Below are 23,155 nucleotides of genomic sequence, written 5' to 3'. Positions count from 1 at the left end.
AACCATGACTGCTATGATAAAGCTTGTCATTAAAAAAGCCTCAATCATTCTTTTATGAATGTGGATCAGTCTTCCTTCTTTCTTCTCTGAAAACAAATTATGATCTATCAGAAGTTAAGTCTTTTCCTTCATGATCTAAGTAAAACATGTCTGTTTTTCGGTAAATGTACTTGTTTATATCTACTACTGTTATCCACATTTCAGCTGTTACCTTGTTATTTACATTAGAAAATAACCTATAAAATTGAAAGAAAGAAGAAAGAAAGAAAGAAAGAAAGAAAGAAAGAAAGAAAGAAAGAAAGAAAGAAGAAAGAGAAAGAAAGAAAGAAAGAAAGAGAAAGAGAGACTGAGCAACACTGGAGCTGTGCTTGTTTTAGAAACTAAAAAGTTGGTTGAACATTGTAAGACCATGATGTATCTATTAAGAAGAGAGTTAATTGGATCATCTTGGTCATGATAGTTAAGGGAAAACAGTAAGTCTGTTCCAGAGACTCTAAGGAAAATAAAAGTTTGATTAAGGAACTGTTTTGGAATGAAATGATAATCCTGACTATTATGTGGTAATAATCATAATAGAACATGTCATCTCTACAAAATTTTTATATTTCAACATAATTTTTATAAGTATAACGTGAACATCACATCTACCATGCTTTTTCTCTGGATATTATTACACTGATTTTCAAATAAAGTGATTGAATTAAAGTTTACAGAGAATATATAATTCATGCATCAAGACTCCATCTAATTTCCTGGATTCAAGTCTAATGCTCTTTCTTATCTACCATAAAGTCCGAAATCCCATGTTTTCAGCCACATTTTATTACCACACCAAAACCCATATCTTGAGTCTTGGACATAACAAAGCTCCTGCAGTGAGTCTGATCTCTAATTTCCCAAGGCATGAGGAAAGGACAAAGTGCTGACATCATCATGATGATAGCTCAAGCTTGTTTAATGCCAAACCTGGTGTTAAGCACTTTACACGTATTGTCCCATTTACTTCTCACATTCACACTCCAATATAGATGATGTCATTGCCCATATTTTATAGATGAGTAAACCGTCTCAAGTGGATCATCTAAGGGTAAAAAGTGACTCCATCTCCTGCCTCCCCTCTTGTGGATGGGGTATTATGCTGCCCACAAATTCAACTCTGAATGCCTTTTTCCATCGAAACTGCTTCCCTATACGTTTTCTATTATTATTCCCTTAATTATGTATGCATGTTATTAGTTAAATAAGGTATTATTAGAGACTTTGGGGGAATTGTGCATCATTTCTAAACCTGTTTCTGTAGAAGGAAAGTCTCCTGAGATCCTACTTACATATTGACATGAGGATTGTATAGAATCAACCCCGATTGCTATGCTTACTACATATCCCTACAAAAGGCTTGGATTTGGAAAGGAGTAGAGACTTAACTAGCCTTTAATACCCGGGTCCTATCCCTACAAACAGCTTCACAGCATTCACAAATATCAGGATGAAAGGATAGATAAGTAAACAGGAAAAAGAAGGAGTAGATAACAAGTCAGGAGGAAATTTTAAAAATATTTATGTTTTATATATATGTAATATCTCATATACATGTAGGCATACACATATATATAAAACACTGTATATTTCATAATTAAAAACAGATGCCCTGTCAATCAGATGCTGTTCTTTCATTACTTAATTCTCTGCAACATAGTGAAACTAGGCAGAGAAAGAATAAAAATCATTGAAGATTCAGTTTATTTGTAATAGAAACAAAATTAAAAAGCTGAGCAGAGACCTTCTCCCTTTGTCTTCTATTTTTCTGTCTCCTTGTAACTGGAACAATTGGTTATTTTCATATGAACACAATTCACTGAAAATTAACATTGATTTTATTCTCACTTGCTGTTCCATCTATTTAGTTGTAAAGGGATAGGACTATTTCTTTGGGGTTAACATCTATTAAGACAAATTTCTTTGGGGTTAACGTCTATCACAAACTAGATGATGAAGGTGAGGAAGCATCAGGAAGGCACGTATGGAAGTGAAACACAAAACTCCTGCTTCTAAAGGTAGATGATCACTTAAAAACATCGTAACACAGTTTTTCTAGACAAAATTCACATTATCATATACAGTGGGTTTTTGTCAACTAATATTTCACATCTGTTACCTAAAACTATAGATTTTAAAGTAGTGGGTAAGGAAGGCAGTGAAATATACCATATTTAAAATTGAAGAGTTATGCCTTAATTTACAGTCAGAGCTCTTTTCTGTACAGGCTGCACAAATCCCCCTTATGATCTTGAGGCCATAAAAAGAAAGCAGGGCTTCTTTGCTTGCTCAACTTAGGAAAAGAGAATCACCGTCTGGAAGCTGGCAGCCTGTTTAAGCTCCACAAGTGCAATAACCCTAAGTCTTGCTGACCTCTGAGCTTCGGATACCACACTGGATTACTGACGATGAAAGCCTATGTAATCCGTGTAATGACATAACCAGACATGTCCCTGGTAAATTGGGCTAGCAGAAGCAAGAATAGAAAGAAGAAAGAAAGAGAGAAAGAGAGAGAGAAAGAGAGAAAGAAAGAGAGAAAGAAAGAAAAAGAAAGAAGAAAAAAAGAAAAGAAGGAAGATGAAAAAAAAGAAAAGAAGGAAGATGAAAAGAAAAGGTGGATGATGAGTTCCGATTTTTGACTTGTCCAGAATTTGATAATAAATCTACATTTAAGTTAGCATACCTATAAATTTTAGGTGTCCTTATTTCATATTGTTATTATATACCAGGAGAAATGGGCTTTCCAAATCTATCATGTTCTTAAGACCTGTAAATGTTTTATTTTAGCCACCTACAACACTTACAAAATTGTACATTCTCAACATATACCTGTTGAATTAATCAATATGGCACCATTACCAAGTTAGAAGCAGTCTCTGAAAGAAGGTCTGAGAAATGACCTATAGAGTTATTGAAGGTCCAGCACTCACTGAAAGCATTCTTGCATTATGGACCACTGGTGTTGATTATAAAAAAATTCCTCTAGTCCCAAACAGAAAGGGGTCAGGGGGAAGTGCTCATCCTTAAATGCATCTTCTGTTTCTCTACATGAGCATGAAATAATTTACTTTTCCCTAAACATATAACATATTATTTGTCATTTAAGGACAACCACGTTGCAAATACACTGAACAGATTCTGAGTTTCCATGTTGTGCTCGTTATTGGGCTAGACTCTTCCAGCTCCAAACTCACCCATGGACACTTGTGTAATGCTGGGATTGCAACGTGACTGTGTAAACCACATTTCCCTCTTTAGCAGCTGGCTCCCTTCTAGGCTCTGCCAACAGCGGCCCTTTGAGGAGATGTGAAAGCTGCAGGCAGAAGAAGGGCTCTTCCCTTCCTGTTTCCTACTGTGCCTGTAGAGTCACTCAGCTAATTGCTCTTAATTCCTGCAGAAGCAGTTGCTTCCCACTGTCAATTCCATTATTTGCTCCACTGCCAGACCAATCTTATCACAACCCCTCAACAGCGTTAGCAGCAGGTGGGTGGTACCCTGCCCTTGGTGGTTTACTCCACCTCCTCAGAACCCACCTTCAAGTGCTTGGTTCCCTTTATCTCCTTTCAGGGATGGTAGGTGCTCCCCGCTGTCGGCTATGTGTTATCTCTCAGTTATCTTTTTCCTGGCTACAGTCTCCTAACACCTTCATAACCAAATCCCTGCTTTAAATAATCTCTTCTAAAAACCTCTGCTAGTGTGACTTCTGTTTTTGTTTTTTTGTTTTTGTTTTTTGACTGGACATTACATATGTCAATTTTAACTAATAATTTTTTCTAATACTTGAACTTAAATGTTTCATAATTAAGAAGGAGTTAGATCATAATTTAGGAGACAGATTTTTTTCTGGTTACCTAATTTTGAGCAAAATAAAATGTGTTTTGATTTTATGTATGAACTGAACCATAAAGAACATACAAGTGTATGTATACACACATGCACATACACAGATTGTCAATATATTATTTGTCCTCATGAGATTATTTTGTAGGTAAAATGTAATGAGATATGCAAGAGCCTTTTGAAAAACCATTGTATAGGCAAATGCTAGTCACTATTATAAAATAAATATTTTAAGTTGACCTAAAATGCTGTGTTCACCTTGCTTTGCAAATTTCAGAATTTTATGTGTGTGTATAAGAAATCACAGCCCATTTATTGATATGAATTATTTAAATAGAAAGTGTATAGAATGCGTACAAAATAAAAAAGCTACAAGTTAGCAGGATTAGACTGGAATACCTTCATTTTCTCTTCCTTTTGTCCCTGGAACTTTCTAGGTAGAAAATGGGAAGAGTAGGTAATTTTCTTCATGAAGCTGGTATGAAATATATCCATCCCAGCGATACTGAAAATATTTTCTTATACATTCTCACGTAGATTTCGTTAAGTTATTCTCATTGCAAAGATTAGATGTTTTGCTATTCTGAAAAATATGCTTAAGATAATTAACACGTTTCACCGTAGTCTTCCCTTTTCATTTCCAGCTTTGCTTTTAATACTTAGCCACACTCTCATTTACTTTAAAATTTTATGTCCTCACTGGCCTCAGTGATTTAATTGTGCTCTTTATAATAGTCTGACTCCATTACTTCCATTACTGACAGCTTTTAATCCCCATCACTTTCCCTTCCCCTACAGCCCCACATCTGAGCAATTGATAAGAGAGCCCAGATGTATTCTCCTTTGGCACCTGTGGGAAATTCAAACCACCCAAACACTGACCTGTGTATGGGAATCCTAACCCCTGCCATGTCTTCTAAATACCATAAAACCCCAGGCCAGCCTCTTTTCCCTACTGCCCCCGTAAGCCATTCTTGGATCCGTGGGCAAGTCCACCCTGCTCTCTCCCAGAAAGCCTCCTTATGTGAGTAATAAATGTTCTTAAATCCCCTTGATACTTGTGTTGCACCGTTAGTTTCAAACCAGAATATGAGTGAGTCCATTCTGCTGGTGACACAACTATTGGCAGAGAGAACAAGGAGTCTGGGTAAGGACCATGCCCCCTGGGGAATCCTTATTCTTTTGCTCTGTCTTGCTAACTAGCTCTGCTGCTTGCTGTTAATGTGCTTTGAGTTGTGGTGCTGCCTAATGGCAAGCTTGTACTCAGATCCATGGTTTTCTGTGCTACATCTGCTGGGTTCTCCTTTGCCTCCATTACAGGTTCCTCCCAAACTAAATCAGAAGTTATAATTAGTGTTTAGGAATGACTATGGGAAATAAGACCCTCCTTAAAGTGATCCTGACATGTGTTTCTACTGGTGTCTTTATCTATTTGTCAGTATTATTAAAATTACTGATGCCACCTAATCAGCAATAGGTAATATACTTTACTGCACAAAATACACTTCACTCATAGATTTGGCCAATATGTTCTATTTGGTACCTATTTCAACAGGCTTGTACCTATAATTTGCATTTCTCTTTGAAAAACACAATGCATCTTTACCCAGCTACTCATCCAGTACCTCAGTAGCCCTCCCATCACATACCATCTATGTAGGAAAGATCTTAAGCACATCTGACTTTCTCTAAGAACATAGGTATGACATCACTTGGAAGGTATCTTCCATTGAGGAAATTCATTTGATATTCGTTAAGGACATACAAATGCTCACAAAGGAACTCATAAAAAAAGGAGATGGATCCTTGCCCCACACATAAGATAAGGCCCTGTCATTGCAGTAAGTTCCTGAAAATTATTTGGTAATCAAAGGCTGCTCCATCTCTGACATTGACAAGAAACAGTTATTGAACCTCTTTGCACCCATAAAAGTCAAACAAAAACAATGTCTTTTAGATTCCAGAAGAAATATATTTCTCAGTTTTACTTAATTTTTTACTTAAGTTTTACGTAGGCCTACTTATGCTGGCTGTTACTTGAAAATTGGCCCACTTGCAAATGAGGTTCTAGAATTTGTCCATGTTGCAATATAGCAACGTTCCCATTAGTACCTCCCCAAAATTCCTTCCCCATAAAAATCTTCAGTATGCGTCTTGGAATCTATGGGCCACTCCTGATGGCCATTAATTGCCTATGAGCTTCTGGTACACGAAGCTGCTCTCCCCAGCTCCATGCTATACGTCATTAGACTGGCAATTGCTGGCTGCTATTGTTCTCTTCCGGAAAAAGAGGATCTCATGCGCCCTGAGCCTATGACCCTTGATAGCTAGGTTCCATTATGCTTTGCAGTACCTGCAAGCTTAGCATGGTTGCCAAGTTCTCCTTGTTACAAGCTAGAGCCAAGCCTGGGTTCTCTGGCATACTTCACCTGCAGGAAGGCGTGAACTCTCCTGAAGTCTGTCCCATGCCAGATGCCATGGTGCTAGACAATGAAGTCATCTCTGTCCTGATCATGTTGAGTGAACAGTAAAGAACTATTCTTTAAGAACTATGCCTTAAGAATTATGTCTCTACCATATGCATGAGGGAACTCCTGGGGGAACTGCTGCTTTTCATTAACCAGGATGCTGCCAATCCAGGATGGGACCTGAAGGTCAGCTTAATTGGTTAAATTCAGACAGTCATCTTAGCACTGGATACCCTGGCCAACAATTGCCCCTCTTTGCACACTTTTGCAAACTCTTACACCACTGCCAATGATCTGTCTGGCCTAGCCAATAGCAATAACCAACAGCCAATAGCAATTTCTTATCCAAGTTTTTCCACTTCAGGGTAAAGAACTCTAGGAATCTCTTACTTCACATATATCCTAAATGTAAATGAATGTCAAACATGTTTCCTTACATATAAAGCCACAATATAAGACACTATGCAAAAGCAACAATGGTTAGCTCATGCACAAAACATGCAACAGAAATTTCACCTTGTTTATGGCCTCAAGGCTACAAGCATCATAGGGGATGCTGGTGGCCTGCTTACACGAGCCTAAATATAATTAAATGGCATATTTCAGTCACCAGCCAAACGTCATGAATTCTAACAGTCTGCAACAATTAGGAGTTGTAACACTTTGACTCCATTTTTTTACTTCTGACCACTGATGACTTTCAACCCACACTACTCTCCCTCCCTCTTCTGCCTCACATCTGGAGGAGCTAAGAAAGTTCAGATATTCCCTCCTTTGATACTGCAGGGAAGTACAAACCATACAAGCTTTAACCCACATGCAGGAACCCTAGCTTTGCCCCATCTCCTAGCCACCATAAAACCTCAAGCTAGTTTTCTTTCCTATTCTCTCATATGGTTTTTGGACCTGTTTTGGAATCTACTCTGCTCTCCCCAGAAAGCCTCATTATTATGTGAATAACAGACATTTTCATATCCTCCTAATACACCTATGGTGTCATCAGTCTCAACATCTGGGTAAATTTTGGGTGAAGGTATCTATCTCACCTCTGTGGACTAATTGCAATACTCTCCCTCCTGTTTCAGGTTTTTATGTTTGAATTTTTATTGTAGTAAAAAAAAAAAACACATAATGTAAAATTTACTATCTTAACTATTTACAAGTGTACAGTTCTATAGTGTTAAGTATTATATATTGTTCTTAAAACATCTCCAGAACTTTTTCATCCTGCAAATCCATAACTCTATGCCCAATAAACAGTGACTCCTCTTTGCCCCTCTTGCAAGCCCTAGACAGCCAGCATTTTATTTTGTGCTTTGATAAATTTAACTACTTTAAATACCACAGGTAAGTGTAATCATCAATAGTTGTCTTTTTCCGACTGGCTTATTTCACTAAGCGTAATGGCTTCAAGAGGCATCCATAATATAGATGTGGCAAAATTTCCCACCTTTTTAAGGTTGAATAATATTTCACTGTATGTATATGCTACATTTTCTTTATCCATTCATTCATAGGTGGATAACCGTGTTGTTTCTTTCTCTTGATTATTGTGAATAGTGTTGCTATGAACACGAGTGTGTAAGTATCTCTTCAAGATCTTACTTTAAATTCTTTAGGATATATTCCCAGAAGTGTAATTGCTGGATCATATGGTAGCCTTATTTTCAACTTTTTGAAGAACTTCCATACTATTTTCCCATCATTGCACAATTTCACAATCTCACCAACAGTGCACAGAAGTTCCAACTTCTCTACATCCTCAACAACATTTGTTATTTTCTGTCCTTACTTGTTTTTTAAAAAATATTTATTTATTTATTTTAGAAATATTTTAGAAATATTTTGAGTGAGTGAGTGAGCGGAGGAACAGAGGGAATCTTCAAGCAGACACCCTGCTGAGTGTGGAGCCCATTGAAAGGCTGGATCCCACAACCCATGAGATCATGACCTGAGCTAAAACCAAGAGTTGGACACTTAACAAACTGAGCCACCCGGGCACACTTTACTTATTTTTTTATGGTAGTGATAGATGTGAGATGGTATCTCTCATTGTGGTTTTGATTTGCATTTCCCTAATGATTAGTTATATTGAGGTTCTTTTCATATGGTTTTGGCTTTTTATATATTATCTTTGGTCTTCCTCCTGTTTTGAACTCCTTTTCCCCCACCTCTACATTTAGTTTATTTATACTTATCTTTCTGAAACCATAACTACCGTATTTTTCAAGCCATTGGTGATTGTTATGCATTCCCCAATATTCTCCATTTTAAGCTTATTGGTCAAGCAAATATTTTATATGTTTTATCTTCCCTAATGTAAAACTAAATGAGGAAGATATACCTACTGCCCTGACACTTCCTAGGTGACCTCTAAATACTCATGACTATGACTTCATTGTGTGAGTCAAGAGTTTTTTCTGTTTGTTGTGCTGGAGGGAGAGTGCCCACAAAGAAATTACTAAAATCACTTTTAATCCCATGAGCATTCCAAAGGCAAAAAACAAACAAAACAAACAAACAAACCAAAAATGGTTTTGTGAGTGTGCTAATTTTAATTTAGCACTTACTCTTTTTGAATAACTCTATTAAGTGATTTGTTTATTATCAGTGATTGTAAGAAAAATGTACTCTATCATGTCTAGACTGCTAATGATAAATGAAGCTTCAGAAGGTAAGCAGTTTGTCTAAGAGCACCCACGGCTAGTTTGCAGGGGAACCATGGCTTGCACTGGTGGCACAGTCCTCTTGTGTTGCAAAGGAAAAGAGGAAATGGGCTAGAAGCAATCAATGTTTTCCTTGAAATGGGTGTGGAGCTATGCTATTATTCCAGAACTGAGAGAGAACAAGTGAGTTCAGTGTTTGTAAAGCACTTAAAGGCCAGAATTATTAGCTTCTTTGAAAACATAACAAAGTAAGTTTTATACATCTCTTTTAAGGCTAAAACTAAATGCATGCATTGTTTCTCCATTAGCTAAGCCATTGAATAAGAATATGTAAATTAACACTCAAGTGATACTTCTTAAACGATGTGTGTAAGACTTTCCTGGGTCTGTATATGAAAGCAATCTCTTGCCCCTTTGCTTACATTAAATCGGTGGCTCTGAAGCAAACTGGCTGTTTCTACATTTTACCAACTCTCTTTGTCAATTCAGTAAGAAAAAGATGCTCAATACTGAGATGTTGATTCTTCAGGAAAGAGAAGAAATTTATGATTCACAAGTTAAATTTGACGCATTGCTTAATTTTAAGCGCTAGATACCGTTAACCTTTTTAATTAGTGCATTTTGTGTGTGGTGTTGTTATTGATTCAAATTTGTTGATGGACTGAGTTTGGAGAAACTGATATCTGTTAATTCACTCATACACTTATGTATTCATCTATGCTTTATGGAGTAACCAGTCCTCAAATTAGTGTGAAGTAACATATAATACATTAAGACACATATGAAGCAAATCAATTAAAATACAAAGTTTGCTCAGAATCCAGTTAGAAGGAAGAAGGACAACAAAAGAAGGAAAGCAATGTATTATGTACTGGAATTAATCATTTATTGTAATTAAGCATGAAATTTATCTCTCCATTTCCAGGTAGCCAACTTGAAAGAGAAAACATTTTGTCCACTAATAAACTCAGTGGCAGATTGAAGAAAGCAAACAGGCTTCGTAGAATTTTTTTTTTCTGGAAATGTAATCTAGGGAATTTATCACATAAGCTTTTACTTTAGGAACATTGTCTCATTTGAATAGTTAGCAAAAGAGGAGTCATGATTTCCATACATACACACTCACTTCCCACTTCCCCCAACACACACACATACACACACACATACGTATACAGGTTCATTCACTCATCAATTCTATTTCTCCTGTAGCATTCTCTAGAATAAGGTTACCACTATCTATTCAGATGTTCAATTCAAAAACCCATTCTTGATTCCTCTCCTTCTCTCATCTCTTATACATAATTCTTCAACATATTCTGTCAGTGCTCCATCTGTAATATATCCTGAACCCATCGTCTCAACTTCTAACACTGGCCCAAACCAACATTATGTCTAACCAGGAGTATGGTTTTAGATTCCTAACTGGACTTCTTCCCCCACTCCCAACCCACCCAACATGAGCAAAGGGCAGCAAGCATGATGTTTTAACTTCAAATCAGGTAATATCATTCCTCTTAAGACCCTTAACTTGCTTTCCCATTGCAATTGGCATAGAATTCAGTATCCTCCAAGGTATATAATGACCTACAAATCTCTGACCTCATTTTCTACCTATTTCTTCCTGGTGTACCATGTACCAGGTACATTTTTTCTAGCCTTTAAACATACCAATCTCTCCTTTCTTGTAGGCATTGCAATTAAATATTATTCTACCTGAAATACTCTTTCCCCAGAATCCTGTAGGACTAGTTATTTCCCTTCTTTTAGTTTTAAGTTTACATATCAGCTCCTGAAAGGATTTTTTTTCTCACTATTCTAACTAAAGTACACCCCGCCCTATTAAATCTGCTGTGTTTAATTCAAAGAATCAGTCTCCACATAAAATGATATTATAATTGATGTTTATATTTATAGTACGTAATTCCCAGAAGAGTTGCTTGAAATAAAATGCAGTCACCACTAATATTATTAATGGCTATAATTATTAAGTGTTTAGTGTGTCAGGTACTCTTCTAAGCATCATATTGTATTAACTCCTTTTATTCTTCATAGTTTAGGAGGTTTGACTCCTTCGTTGCTGGATCTGAAACAATGACTGGCATGATAGGAAGAGAATAAAAATTTGTTTAGTAATATAAATAAATGTGATGAGTAATATCCTCAATTATTGCTTTCCTAGTAATATGAATGAAAACCATTTCAACCAGAGTAATATACAGACAGTGTTAAAAGTGAGAAAATTGTGTATAAATACTCAAAACAGAAAAATCTAAAATCTTCCAAATACCAGGGCTTCAGCTACCATTTACAGTTTGTGGTATATTTTGCATGTAAAGTACATGTTTTCTTATTGAAAAAAATCAGTGACTGTGAGATGAATAGTTTTTGAAGAGTACTGGACATCTTGCTGTCTGTAACTCTAAATGTATTCTTTTTCTTTTAAAGATTTTATTTATTTATTCATGAGAGACACAGAGAGAGAGACAGAGACAGAGACAGAGATCACTAAACCGCTGATCTACCCAGGGATCCCTAAATGTATTCTTTAATACCGGTAAACAATGATAAATTTTTTTAGTACATAAAATAAAAATTTCTTAGCACTTTTGATACACATGGGATGTTCATGATCAATGAAAATCTTATAATTAGAGGGCTATAAATATATAATGTTAACTTCAATGATCATAATGGAGTGAATTAAACAGCTAGTATCATGTGTCTTTAATTAACATCTATTATCTTTTAAGATTAATCATGAGTGTTCATATGTTGAGTAGAATTTCTCCTTAACTCATATACTAAAGTTTCCATCTTAAATTAATACAGATCTACAATATTTCAGGGCAACTTCAAAACATGAAAAGCTCAAAGATCTAAATTTTATTTTTCTTATCCCTCCTCCTCCTTCTCTTCCTCCTCTTCTTCCCCCTCCTTCTTCTTGAAATTTGGCAGTAAGACTTATTTTGTGCCAAAATCTTATTTGAAATGTTGAGATTTGGGCAACCTGGGTGGCTCAGTGGTTTAGCAGTGCCTCCAGCCCAGGGCCTGATCCTGGAGACCCAGGATTGAGTCCCAGGTCGGGCTCCCTGCATGGAGCCTGCTTCTCCCTCTGCCTGTGTCTCTGCCTCTCTCTCTCTCTCTCTCTCTCTCATAAATAAATAAATAAAATCTATTTAAAAAAAAGAAAAGGAAGTGTTGAGATTTGGTATTTCTAGTAGTGACACACTTATTTTCCTCATTATTTGGCTTTTTGTTTGTATTTTATGACACCGGGGTAAACCGAATAGTGAAATTGTCAAAGGTATTACATAAAACTCCATATATGATAACAAAAAATAAAAATTACAGCAAAACTTAGTATCAATATCTGACAAGTGATTACTGCATTAGCTTCTTCAAGGTGTATATATGTGTGTGGTATCATCGTGAGGCAATGTGACGTACAGAATTCCATATTGCTTTAAGTCTTTAGTATATGCTATGAAGAAATAGAAACCTAAGTTGTTGAACTTTTTTGAGCCTGACAGTGGCTACAAGAACTAAAGAAAAATGGGAAAATGCCTTATAGTAAAATAAACAGCAAATAAACAAAAAATAATGACTGACTGGTACTGATTAAGTAGATTTGACAGTGAAGTAAACTTACACTAACTGATTTGCTGGTGATGAAGTAAGGTAGAGTTTATTACAAATAACTAGAAAAAAAGAATAAATGTAAATATTCAGGAATTCAAGAAGCATTATGTTAAATATCTGAAAACCTATAGCAAAAGGTTTCTGCAAATCCTGAAGCAGATGAAAATTACATTGACAAATCTGATAAGATTCTGACTGACAAAAACCGCAGCCCTTGGAGAAAAATGAGAGAATGAATGGGGAGCATTTACAATCATGCACTGTTGTCCAGTTCCATGGATGATGAAGAAATTGCTGAAATGGTGAGCATGAGGAAAGTAATGTTCATGAACATAGGGGGAAAATCTCTGAAATATGGTAAAAAAAATTGTCATCAAATAATTGCTTTCCTTGATCATGCTCCATTTGCCAATCAACAGGAAGTTATAGCAATTTACTCAGACTCTGCTTAGACAGAAGGCTATTCAATGAGGAGGCAAAAGTGAAATCTCTCTTTAAAAGTCAACTATAAAAGTTCTGCCACCTTGTGTGAGAACTCTCTCTGTGCATCATCACATATCCACCTCAACCTGACAACAGTGAAGGTGTCAACACTGGATGACCTGTTCTCTATGATTCCCAAACAAACTAACATAACGAATATTTATCACATGTAGATAGATAGATGGATAGATAGATAAATTTAGAGATAGAAATATAAACTTTAAAAATTAAGGAGTGTTGGAATATTTACAGTTTGTATTTATCCACCATATCACTTATTAACATATTACTATATAGTTTGACTGTAGCTAAACACAAATAATTTATGATTTTATCCCAAGTAGCGTGACTGTTTAACTTTGGTGATAGCAATTTATGAAACTAGAGGATGTTGTTCTAGAACTTGTTGGGAATATTATATATTTCACGCCTGCATTATCTTTCTGAAATTTGAATAATTCTGACTTCCAAAATATATGTGGCCTCGGGGTTTTCAGATATGGGATTCTAGATCTATTTAAAACTTTATCATCTATACTTCAGTCACATAATAATTCTGCTAGCTGGAGCATTAAAAGATACATACTGTTTTGTTCATTTATTTTGGTCAGCAGACATTAGCAAATGTATGGCTGTTATATTGATACATCACTAAAATGCCACTTTTATTTCCTAATGCATTCCATATGTAGTCAAGCACTCACATACACACATACACACATAGAAAAATAACAAGAAATAGGAAAATAGAAACTATCGATCAGAGAACAGAAATGTTTTCAAAAGCAGAAGAAAATCTTGAATGGAGAAAAAACACACTGAAAGTGGTGAATGAGATTGTAAAACATGCCTCAAGTTAGTGGAGTAGAGAAATCCTCTTTGTCAGTAAAAATTCAGCACTTATGAAGTTCCTTGAACTAAATGTACAAGTTAATTTAAAGTTGGTTTAATGTTACATGGTAATGTTGCCCGTTTCTGTGTATGTTTTGATCAATGACAATTTAACTGGACAATTTCCAAGAAATAATGCACTACACCGACAGAGAAAGTTTAGAGCCAGGCCTCTACTCCTATGGCATGTGTTGACCTGTGGCTTGAGAAATGTATTAACAAGCACGTTTATTTATCACCTTCCTTGTTCTATCTAAGGTCTTTGAAAGCTTTATATATGCATGTCTGTGCATGTCAGCCTCTTGAGAACAAACCCAGAGCCTTGTATGTTTTTTCTACCCCACACGCAAGTGATTTCTGATACATATCCATTAATTTGCACTCTGCAGATAGCTTCCCCTCCTAAAAAATCATGGCAAAAAAAAGTGTTACAAATACAATTAAATCAAAGTAAGTACATATGATATAATAAGTCCTAACAGAAGACTTCAGAGAGAATCCCCATTATGTCAAATTTTTTACTCTTGCCTTAAATTCTTCAATATCGGCACTTTTTCTTGGCCAGTGAATCACTAGATCCAAACAAAACAAAACAAAATAAAAACAAAAACAAAAAAGCTGATTTGGTAGGACGTTGCATTTCCTCTTTAGGTTTAGTCTCCTCTGCATAGAAATCTCTAGACATATTCATATTGTAATTACCTCACTGATACTGACTCACAGAGTCAAGTTTTAGCCTAATTTTAATAGATTCATAATTTTAGTTTCTGTTTAGAAGGAATCAGAGGTACAGTTCTATTTAATCCATAAGAGGTTGGTTTTTCACCTTCATCACTCTATAATAATGACTTTCTCTAGGGTCTTTAATTCCAATGGGCATTTTCAAGCTCAGTTTTACTCTATCCCCTCAGCTTTATTTAACACCGTTTACCATCCTTCCTTACTGAAATCATTTCTCTTGCTTTTATGACGTTGCATCATTTGTTTATGTTCTGGCCCCTTTTCAGTCTTGTTTTGGCACTTTCCCCTGACCTTTAACTGTTACAGCCCAAAGCCATTCTTTACTTTTCAGTCTCAACTCTGGTCCATACTATTTATTCATGCCCTTATTCAATTAATGGTTCTATCCTCTAAAAATTATTTTTTTAAATTCAGGCATGCCTTCCAGCTCCATGCAGAAAATAAACAAGGTGGAAAATTAGAATGCCTCTTGCCACTTTCTCCATACTCATCCACTATATAGTTTATCACAATTCCTTTCAAAATGTTCTCCTCAAATGCTTTCAAATGTGGCACTCTTTTCCATCTCTATCTAATCACCCCTATTCTGAGTTACTCAACTTCTGTCTGATGTTTGGTAACCATCTACCAGTTCTCCCTATGTTTACCTTTGTAGTTTCCTTTCTATAGTAAACCATAAGGATCTTCTAGAAAGAAAAAGATATTGCATTACTCTCTCATGTAAAATATTTTAATGATTTTCCATTGTCTTCTGGATAAAGTATAAAATCCTTCAGATCAATAACGGCATTCACATCAGGCCTATGCATTTTTTTTTTTTTTTTTTTTTTTTTGCAGCTCATTCTTTTGCCAGTGTTCTCATCCATCTCTGTGATAAAATCACACTGGTCTTTTTTACCATCCCTTCCTGTCATACTTCTGTTCATCTCAAGGAATTTGGATGTGCTGTTCCTACTCTTCAAATATTCGAAACACTCCCTCCCCACCCATTGCCTAATTTATCCTTAATCATTCTTCAGATTTCAGGAAAATCTTCTCAGGACACCCATAATCTCAAGTGCCAGGGCTTTATCTTTACAAGACATCTAGAGTTTTCCCACCATATAACTTACCTTGGTAAGATCACTTAGCATGAAATTGCCCTCTTAAGAAGTTTTTATATGTACAATACTTTATTGTTGGCTATATTTACGATGTTGAACAGCAGCAGATCCCTAGAACTTATTCATCTTGCTTAACTGAAATTCATACCCATTGATTTTCCCCTCCCCCCAGCCACTGGGAATCATTATTCCACTCTTTGACTGTATTCATCTGACTATTTTAGATAACTTATATAAGTGGAATCATGCAATATTTGTATTTTGGGTACATATTGCCATTACTGGGTAGAACAAAATGCTCTATCTTGATAAATAAGTTACATTCAACATTTCTCTTTTTTTCCCTAAATGTTTAAATTCATACAGTGGGAGTGAATCACTGCTGAGAATAATATATAAGCCTATTCTATTTCATATGATAAAAATTGTTGACTGTTTAGAGGAAGAGAGGAAACCTATCTTCAAAAAATTAGCATTTTATTTGCAAAATAGTCCCTTGCCTATCAAGATCAGATTGCTTTCCTATTATTATCATATTTTGGCATCTTTTGAAAAACTACAGAAAACTTATATCTGAAAATATATCTGTCTTAATTACAGGAGAAAAATCAATGTAATATTAATTCTAGAATTATATGCCCAATTAATTGAACAGTCAGACATTGTCGATGTGACTCATAAAATGTGTTTGTTGTTATGGTGCTTGTTTTTGATTTTCTAACTAGATTGGTTAAACTATTTTGGAGTCTCTCCTTCCTTCTTATTACCATCAACTGTCATCTCTGGCAGATCTCATACCTGATAAACACAGACACACATACATATAGGTACAGTACAATTTAGTTCAAATAAAAACTTCACTCTCACTTCTGAGTCTCCACTTTGTCATGCTTTGGGGAAGAGTAGGCCTACCCTTAAAATATATAGCATCCATGGCAAGAAGTAAAAATGAGGCCCTATACACTGTGAATCCATATATTAAAAGTAATAAATCAAGCTAACTGTTAAACAAAATGTATATCATGACAAATATAATTTATGACAAAATAGAAAAAATATGTGTAAAGTTATACTTATTACATGATAGTAAAAAAAATATCAAAAACAACTTAATAATTACACATGTATGGGAAGGCTTTATAGGTAAATGATGTATGGATGAGACATAAGTAAATATATATAAATTATTAGTTATTGTATAAAAATTTGAGTGATTATGTTGTTATGATGAACTGTTATGGTCAGTGGTTATCTAAAAGATTTAACAATTACATTTGTATTCAAAGCAAAATTTGGATAAGATTTTACATGCATGTAAATTAATATTGAGGTTAATATAAAAGTAATATTTTCATGTGTTTTCAAAACAGTTATATTCTCAAAATTTAAATGTATCTATTAAAATTAAAAGGCATATACAACTTATAGTTAATGCATATTGGATTTTTAAATCAAAATTCGCTGACAATTTACATTTTAATATTTTATTCAATTTTATTTTTGCTTTTACAAAAACAGTAATATTTTAACCTCAATATTCAGTGCCTATGCAATTGCTAATGTAAATAATTGCTGCTATGTGGCATGCATTTACAACGGGACCTAAACATGTACAAGTATAGTGCAATATGAATTATTTAATAACTTCAAAATTATCCTCAGACTATTAGTGTAATCATTATGAAAATTTTGCTAATTAATGATTAATTCTGAAAAATAAATTAGTACATGGGAAAAATAATAAGCAAAACCAGAAAATGAATGCCCTGACATAACTGAGAAAGTTAAAAATAATATTTTTATATAATAATCAATTGGCATTTATGCTACATAAGATAAATGAATTAATAAGTTAATTAATACATATTTTTTCTTTTACAGGTACTCTGTAACTTAAATTCTCCCTTCACTCCAAAGCAGTCCCTATTCGTCAAAATGTAAGCAGTGGCATTACCTCATTTTCCTGTTGATTTGAAGACATAATACAAGAGATGTGGAGACACATCCCATTTCTGTGGGGCCTTACAGATTTTAGCTACTAAAACAGCTGAGTTGTACTATGTCATCCTTAAGCCCTAGAACTGAGTGAAAAGGCACTCATGTATACTTAAAATTTTATAATATACTAAATACTATTATTATGCTTGTGATATGTGGTGCCCTTTAAAGCGTAGAGGTTCTCTCTTGTCTAGGTCTAAAACAAAAGGTTAGGGAAGTAGTTAAGGGAAGAAAGCCTCATACGTACTGCTTGTATACTCCTCTTTGGCCAAAAGAATTTCACACCAACCAGGATCTGTTTTTGTTTTTTTTTTATTATTTTTTTAATGTCAGTAAAAAAAATAAATGCTCTATGTAGCATGGCTAGTGAGTGGCAAACAGGGCTAAAAACTGTCTGGATACTTCCAAAGCCTATATACCATTATAGTTCCAGAGAAAGAGCACTAGATTCCCCCAAATGGCCAGAGTAAGAAATGGGTGAAGTAGAACTATAGAAGGTTGTTCCCTTAACCACAGATTATGGGTGTATGACAGAAAGTTGAGGACCAGCTTTAGAGGCTAGAGGGAAACCTTTACTTCTGAGAAGAACCTGATTGCACTTAAGGCATGGATTATAACATGTCCCCAAGTTTCATATGTTGAAACCTATTCTCCACTGTGGCCCCAAACCCATATGCCTCCCTATTACATTGTATGGAGAATGGGACTAGTTCATCTGTGGTTTTATACCAAGAACAAATTTGGAATATCTTATGTATTCAAAAGGTAGAAATCACATAGCAATCGCATAATTGCAGAGTGTGTATAATGAATATTTAAATACTCTTTAACTGATTCCTGACAAGCATTATGTATGGGTCTGATAGTTGACTAACATTATGGTATGTGTAGAACAAAATCACCATTGTCTAATTTGCCTAAGTGTTTTTCTTTTATAACCTTTCAGCTGATTCCTCTCACTTTATGGCTATTTATTCCTTTAGTTTAGGGCAATGCCTCTCAAACATTTGTGCACTTCAGAACCACCCAGGAAGTTTAATTAAACAAACAAACAAACAATCCCTGAACCTTACTTGAAAATTGTATTTGAGTTTGGGCCGCACTTTAAGAAGCACTGATTTAATCAGTTACTTCCCCCAAAACTACCTTTGATAAAGGAGAGGTAGGAATCTCAATACATTGCAACACTAGTTGAAAGTTGGTTTCAGAATGGATGGATTTTTGCTGAAGAGCATAAGACCAGAAATAGTCCAAGCATAAAAACCTGCCAGGCAAAGTCAGGATGGAGTGGTTCTGAGTTGCAAAGGGGTGTTCTTGGATGTCCAAATTAGAATCTAGTAGAACAAATCAAGGAGGATGATGATGAATTCATGATTTAACGAAGTCAAGGCTGGCCTTTCCCTTTTATTTCTACAATAATCTCCTTGTTAAATGGCAAGATAGCACTTGCTAGTAATAGAATACATTCTATGTTTTGTCAAGCTTGTCTGTAAGGCTATGCTACTTCATAGCCAATATGATATTCATCGTACTCATATGTTTCAAATCTGTAGGATAGCATGCATTCAGGAGCAATTTATCATGCACATCTGTAATAGTGCTGCAATTTAAAATAAGCAGCTTACATTATTGATGAAAAAATTCTTGACTGTTAAAAAATCTCTTTGCTTCAAAAATACCTTTTATCATGAAATTCAATCCAGATTGCATTTTACTATTTCTTTTGATTCAGGGTGCTTATATTTTATAACAGAGTGAAATAGGAAAGAATAAAAAATATTAACTCCATTTCTAGTGGTGAGACAAAAAAGCAGCAATAACAAAAACAAGAAGAAAAAATAATATATTGATTGTTTAATGCCTAACAGGATCAGCTTTAAATCCAATTACATAGTAAGTAAAAAGAGTGACATTCAATATCACTCAGTGAGGATGAGTTTATCAATTCTAGCCAAAATGGACAAGAAAATGAACAGCTCTAAAAAGATAAAAGGAAAAAAGATGCTGTTGCTGTCAAGATGGTACACTAGGTCAGGCTGCTGGCTTCTTGCCCTCGTCCAACCTTAGAGATGCCACAGAAGAAAAAATGATTTTGAATGGATAGAAAGAATCAACATAAAGACTCTTAAGAATTCCCTGGGGTAGGAGAAGACAGAAGAAGGGTAAGAAGCCATTGCCAGAGAATTATCTAGGATCAAACTTTTGAGTCAAGGCCTTGCTCTTTGCCATGCTGCTGTTGACAGATTGCATAATACAACAAATGGGACAGAGCCCAGGACTGCAGTGGTGAGTGAACAGGTAACAACAACTCTGCTCTAAAGCTTCTTCAGGGGAATGAAGTGGACCCAAAAGAAGAAATTTGGGCTGCTTTAAGCATCCTGACTTCTGTTCCCTTTCTTAACACCTTCCACACTCAAAGCAGTGGACAATTGCAGAAAGGAGAAAAATCTCATACAGGAGGCCCTACTTTACATCTCTCTGTCTTCTGGGTTTAGGATTATGGTTTACAAAAAAAATCTGCCTGAGATATTAATGGTATTATCCAACCTGATATTTATTTTTACATATAAGTATGGTTGTCTCATTATTATTATTTTAAGGGGTGAGGGGATGGGGTAACTGGGTTATGGTCATTAAGGAGGGCATTTGATGCAATGAGCATCATTATATAAGACTGATGAATTACTGACCTCTACCTCTGAAACCAGTAACACATTATATGCTAATTAATTGAATTTAAATTTTTTTTTTTTAAATAATGAAAATAGTTGTACTGTCTTAAAACACATGCCCACCTCTGGCCCCCAGTATGTTCTATCAAGTTAGATTTAGATCCATTTGGAGATTACAGTAAAAGAGCTCATAGTTTTTTGAAGTGGGTCCTCGCTGCTAAAACAGAGTTTTGACTCTCTTAGGGAGATTTGCTGTGACATACCATTCTCTGTAGAAACCATATATGCAAGGTTTACTGTTATCTGGGGATACTATTCTCCTAAGTTGGGTTTACAATGCTGACAAAGGCTATCTAAGAGAGAGGTAAAAACTGGCCCAACAAAATGTACATAAAATCTTATAATCACCCCTCCTACCTTGGAAACTCACTTAGCCCTTAGACCGAAACTGGGTAAGAACTTAGATCTTATTTTAGAAAAGAAGTAAGGGAACCCCAGGTTCATGTGAATTTGATAAAAGGAAGTACCACTCTGAGTCAAACCCAAATCAGCCAAGGAGGATAAATCCCATGGACACAGCTGGAAAGCAATGTGGCTATCGGTATAAAATCCAGATATATCCAAAGCTGAGATAGATAGTGCCCAATATTGGATGTGGAGTGAACAGAAAATATGGAAGTTTCATTTGATTGAGCTACTTGCTGTTGTCATAGTGCTTGCAACCAAATACAAATGTGTATTGCTTACTGGAATAGGACTGTTTTTATCTTTCATGCACCTGATCATTCCCAGTTTTTATGCCCTAATGTAACTGCTATAATGACAATGTGAATAGAAACAAGATTGATGTCCTATTTTCTAGAAGCACTGAAGGTCATGTGCACACATCCAGTTAGGCTGGAAAAGTTGGGGAAGGAAGGGACTCAAGGATTTATGGCACTGTGGTATACATTCACTGTCGTATACATTCAAGTAAACATCCTGCCTAGGCTCACGTGCAAATGGGCATTGAGTCAATTAATGGCATTTGAGAATTGTTTATAGTAAGAGCGAACGTTACCAGTGGGGGTGACCAGTTGGGCCACTTCAGTGTACTGTTTTAATGCCTTCTACCCCTGAATTTTCAGTTGGTATTGATGGTTTATATCCTTGTTACTCCCCATCCCGTAAGTGCAAAGTGCAAAGTGATTCTATAGAAAATTGTTATTATTTGGGGGACCCCTCAACCCTAAAGACCACTTTGAACTAGATGTCTTTATGACAGGATTTTAATAATTGGAATCTCTGGCAACATAAGGTGTCCCTTGTTAAGACTTGTTGTTTCCTGGACATGGCTGCCATGTACACCATTGGAAAGCAGCTGTTGTCTTGAAACTGGCCTTTTGTTGAAATTGAGTGGGTAACCCTTGGAGACTTTGTGAAACTCTGGACTTATACCTCCCTTCTGGGTGGGTCAACTTAGGCTCAGTGATTGAAATAATTCTCTGCATCTTCTCTTTTACAACACAGCACACTGTGTGTGGAGGTATCAAATGGCTTTCTTAATGACACTTGTGAGAATTTGGGCTGGAGAACCTAAGCTCTAAATCTATAATGTATTTTTATCCTTTCTTACATTCCAAGTAATAGGCTTAGAAAGAACACCACTTTCTAGAAAAAGAAGGTAAAAAATTATAAATCCATATTTTTGTTTTTATCCAATAAAGCAGGAGTGAATTGATTTATGTGAGATTACATAAGTACAAAGATTATATAAGTAGAAGACATGAAATTAATTGATTTAAGTAAGGTCAAGTAGTGCAAATAAGTATTAAAGATATTATATGACCTTGATATTCAAGTTGTGTAGTCTGAGTACCAGGAGCATCAGCACAAGCTAGAAACTTGCTGGAAATGCTGAATCTCTGCCTCCACTCCAGTCATACCAAATCAGAATCTGCATTTTGATAGGACCCTCCAGTTAATCGTGTGAACATGATTAATCTTTGAGGAAGCACTGGCATATGAGACAATAGGCAACTGTAGGAAATATGGCAAATAGAGGAGAAAGGACAGCCCATTTATGGCTATAGACCTTCATTTGTCTAGGTTCAGAATTGTACAGATTTCATAACTTCTAAGAGAAACTTGTAATCTAATTTTTAAAGCAAAATTTCCAATATTTATATACTTTAATAATTTAAAGAAAAATCTTACATATCTCCTGCAACTCACAAAACATGTCTATTCACCAGATGCTGGAGGAGGCTAAAAGTTTTTACATTATCCTCTAGGTTTTTCACATATTACCTAATTCCGAAGAAGTGATGACAATTGCCCTGAGTCATGGCATATGGCACCTTTGGGCCAAAATAGATAGGAAAAAACCCAGGATGCTTCTATTATTGTAACCTAGATGCAGAAATTAGATAATAAGAATGCTTAGGAATGCAGGCTTTAAATTCATAAAGCCTTAGTTTGCATCTGCTTCAACATTTCTAAGCTGCGTTGCTTTTGGCAAATTATGTATTTAAATTTTCTGCTTGTTTCAACAGCAAAATGAGATTATTTCTGCAGTGTAGGAATGCTAGAAGGATTAAATGAGATAATACAAATAAAAAGATTATTTTAATGTCCAG

At 35.4% G+C, this 23,155-nt stretch overlaps 1 long non-coding RNA gene across 5 annotated transcripts in view; it reads left to right on the top strand.

The window, feature by feature from the left end:
• Positions 1–23,155, top strand: part of LOC144290039 (uncharacterized) — a 96,413-nt gene that overhangs the window by 57,307 nt on the left and 15,951 nt on the right. For all 5 annotated transcript variants that reach the window (XR_013357910.1, XR_013357914.1, XR_013357911.1 and 2 more), the window contains one exon: positions 17,749–17,804. This is a non-coding gene — a long non-coding RNA (uncharacterized LOC144290039). The remainder of the gene's footprint in view (positions 1–17,748; positions 17,805–23,155) is intronic.

This window comes from Canis aureus, chromosome 2 (genome assembly GCF_053574225.1).
Source record: "Canis aureus isolate CA01 chromosome 2, VMU_Caureus_v.1.0, whole genome shotgun sequence".
In the NCBI taxonomy this organism is placed as follows: Eukaryota; Metazoa; Chordata; class Mammalia; order Carnivora; family Canidae; genus Canis; species Canis aureus.
The sequence above is the reverse complement of the archived record's forward strand: the minus strand, read 5'-3'. Positions and strand labels throughout refer to the sequence as shown.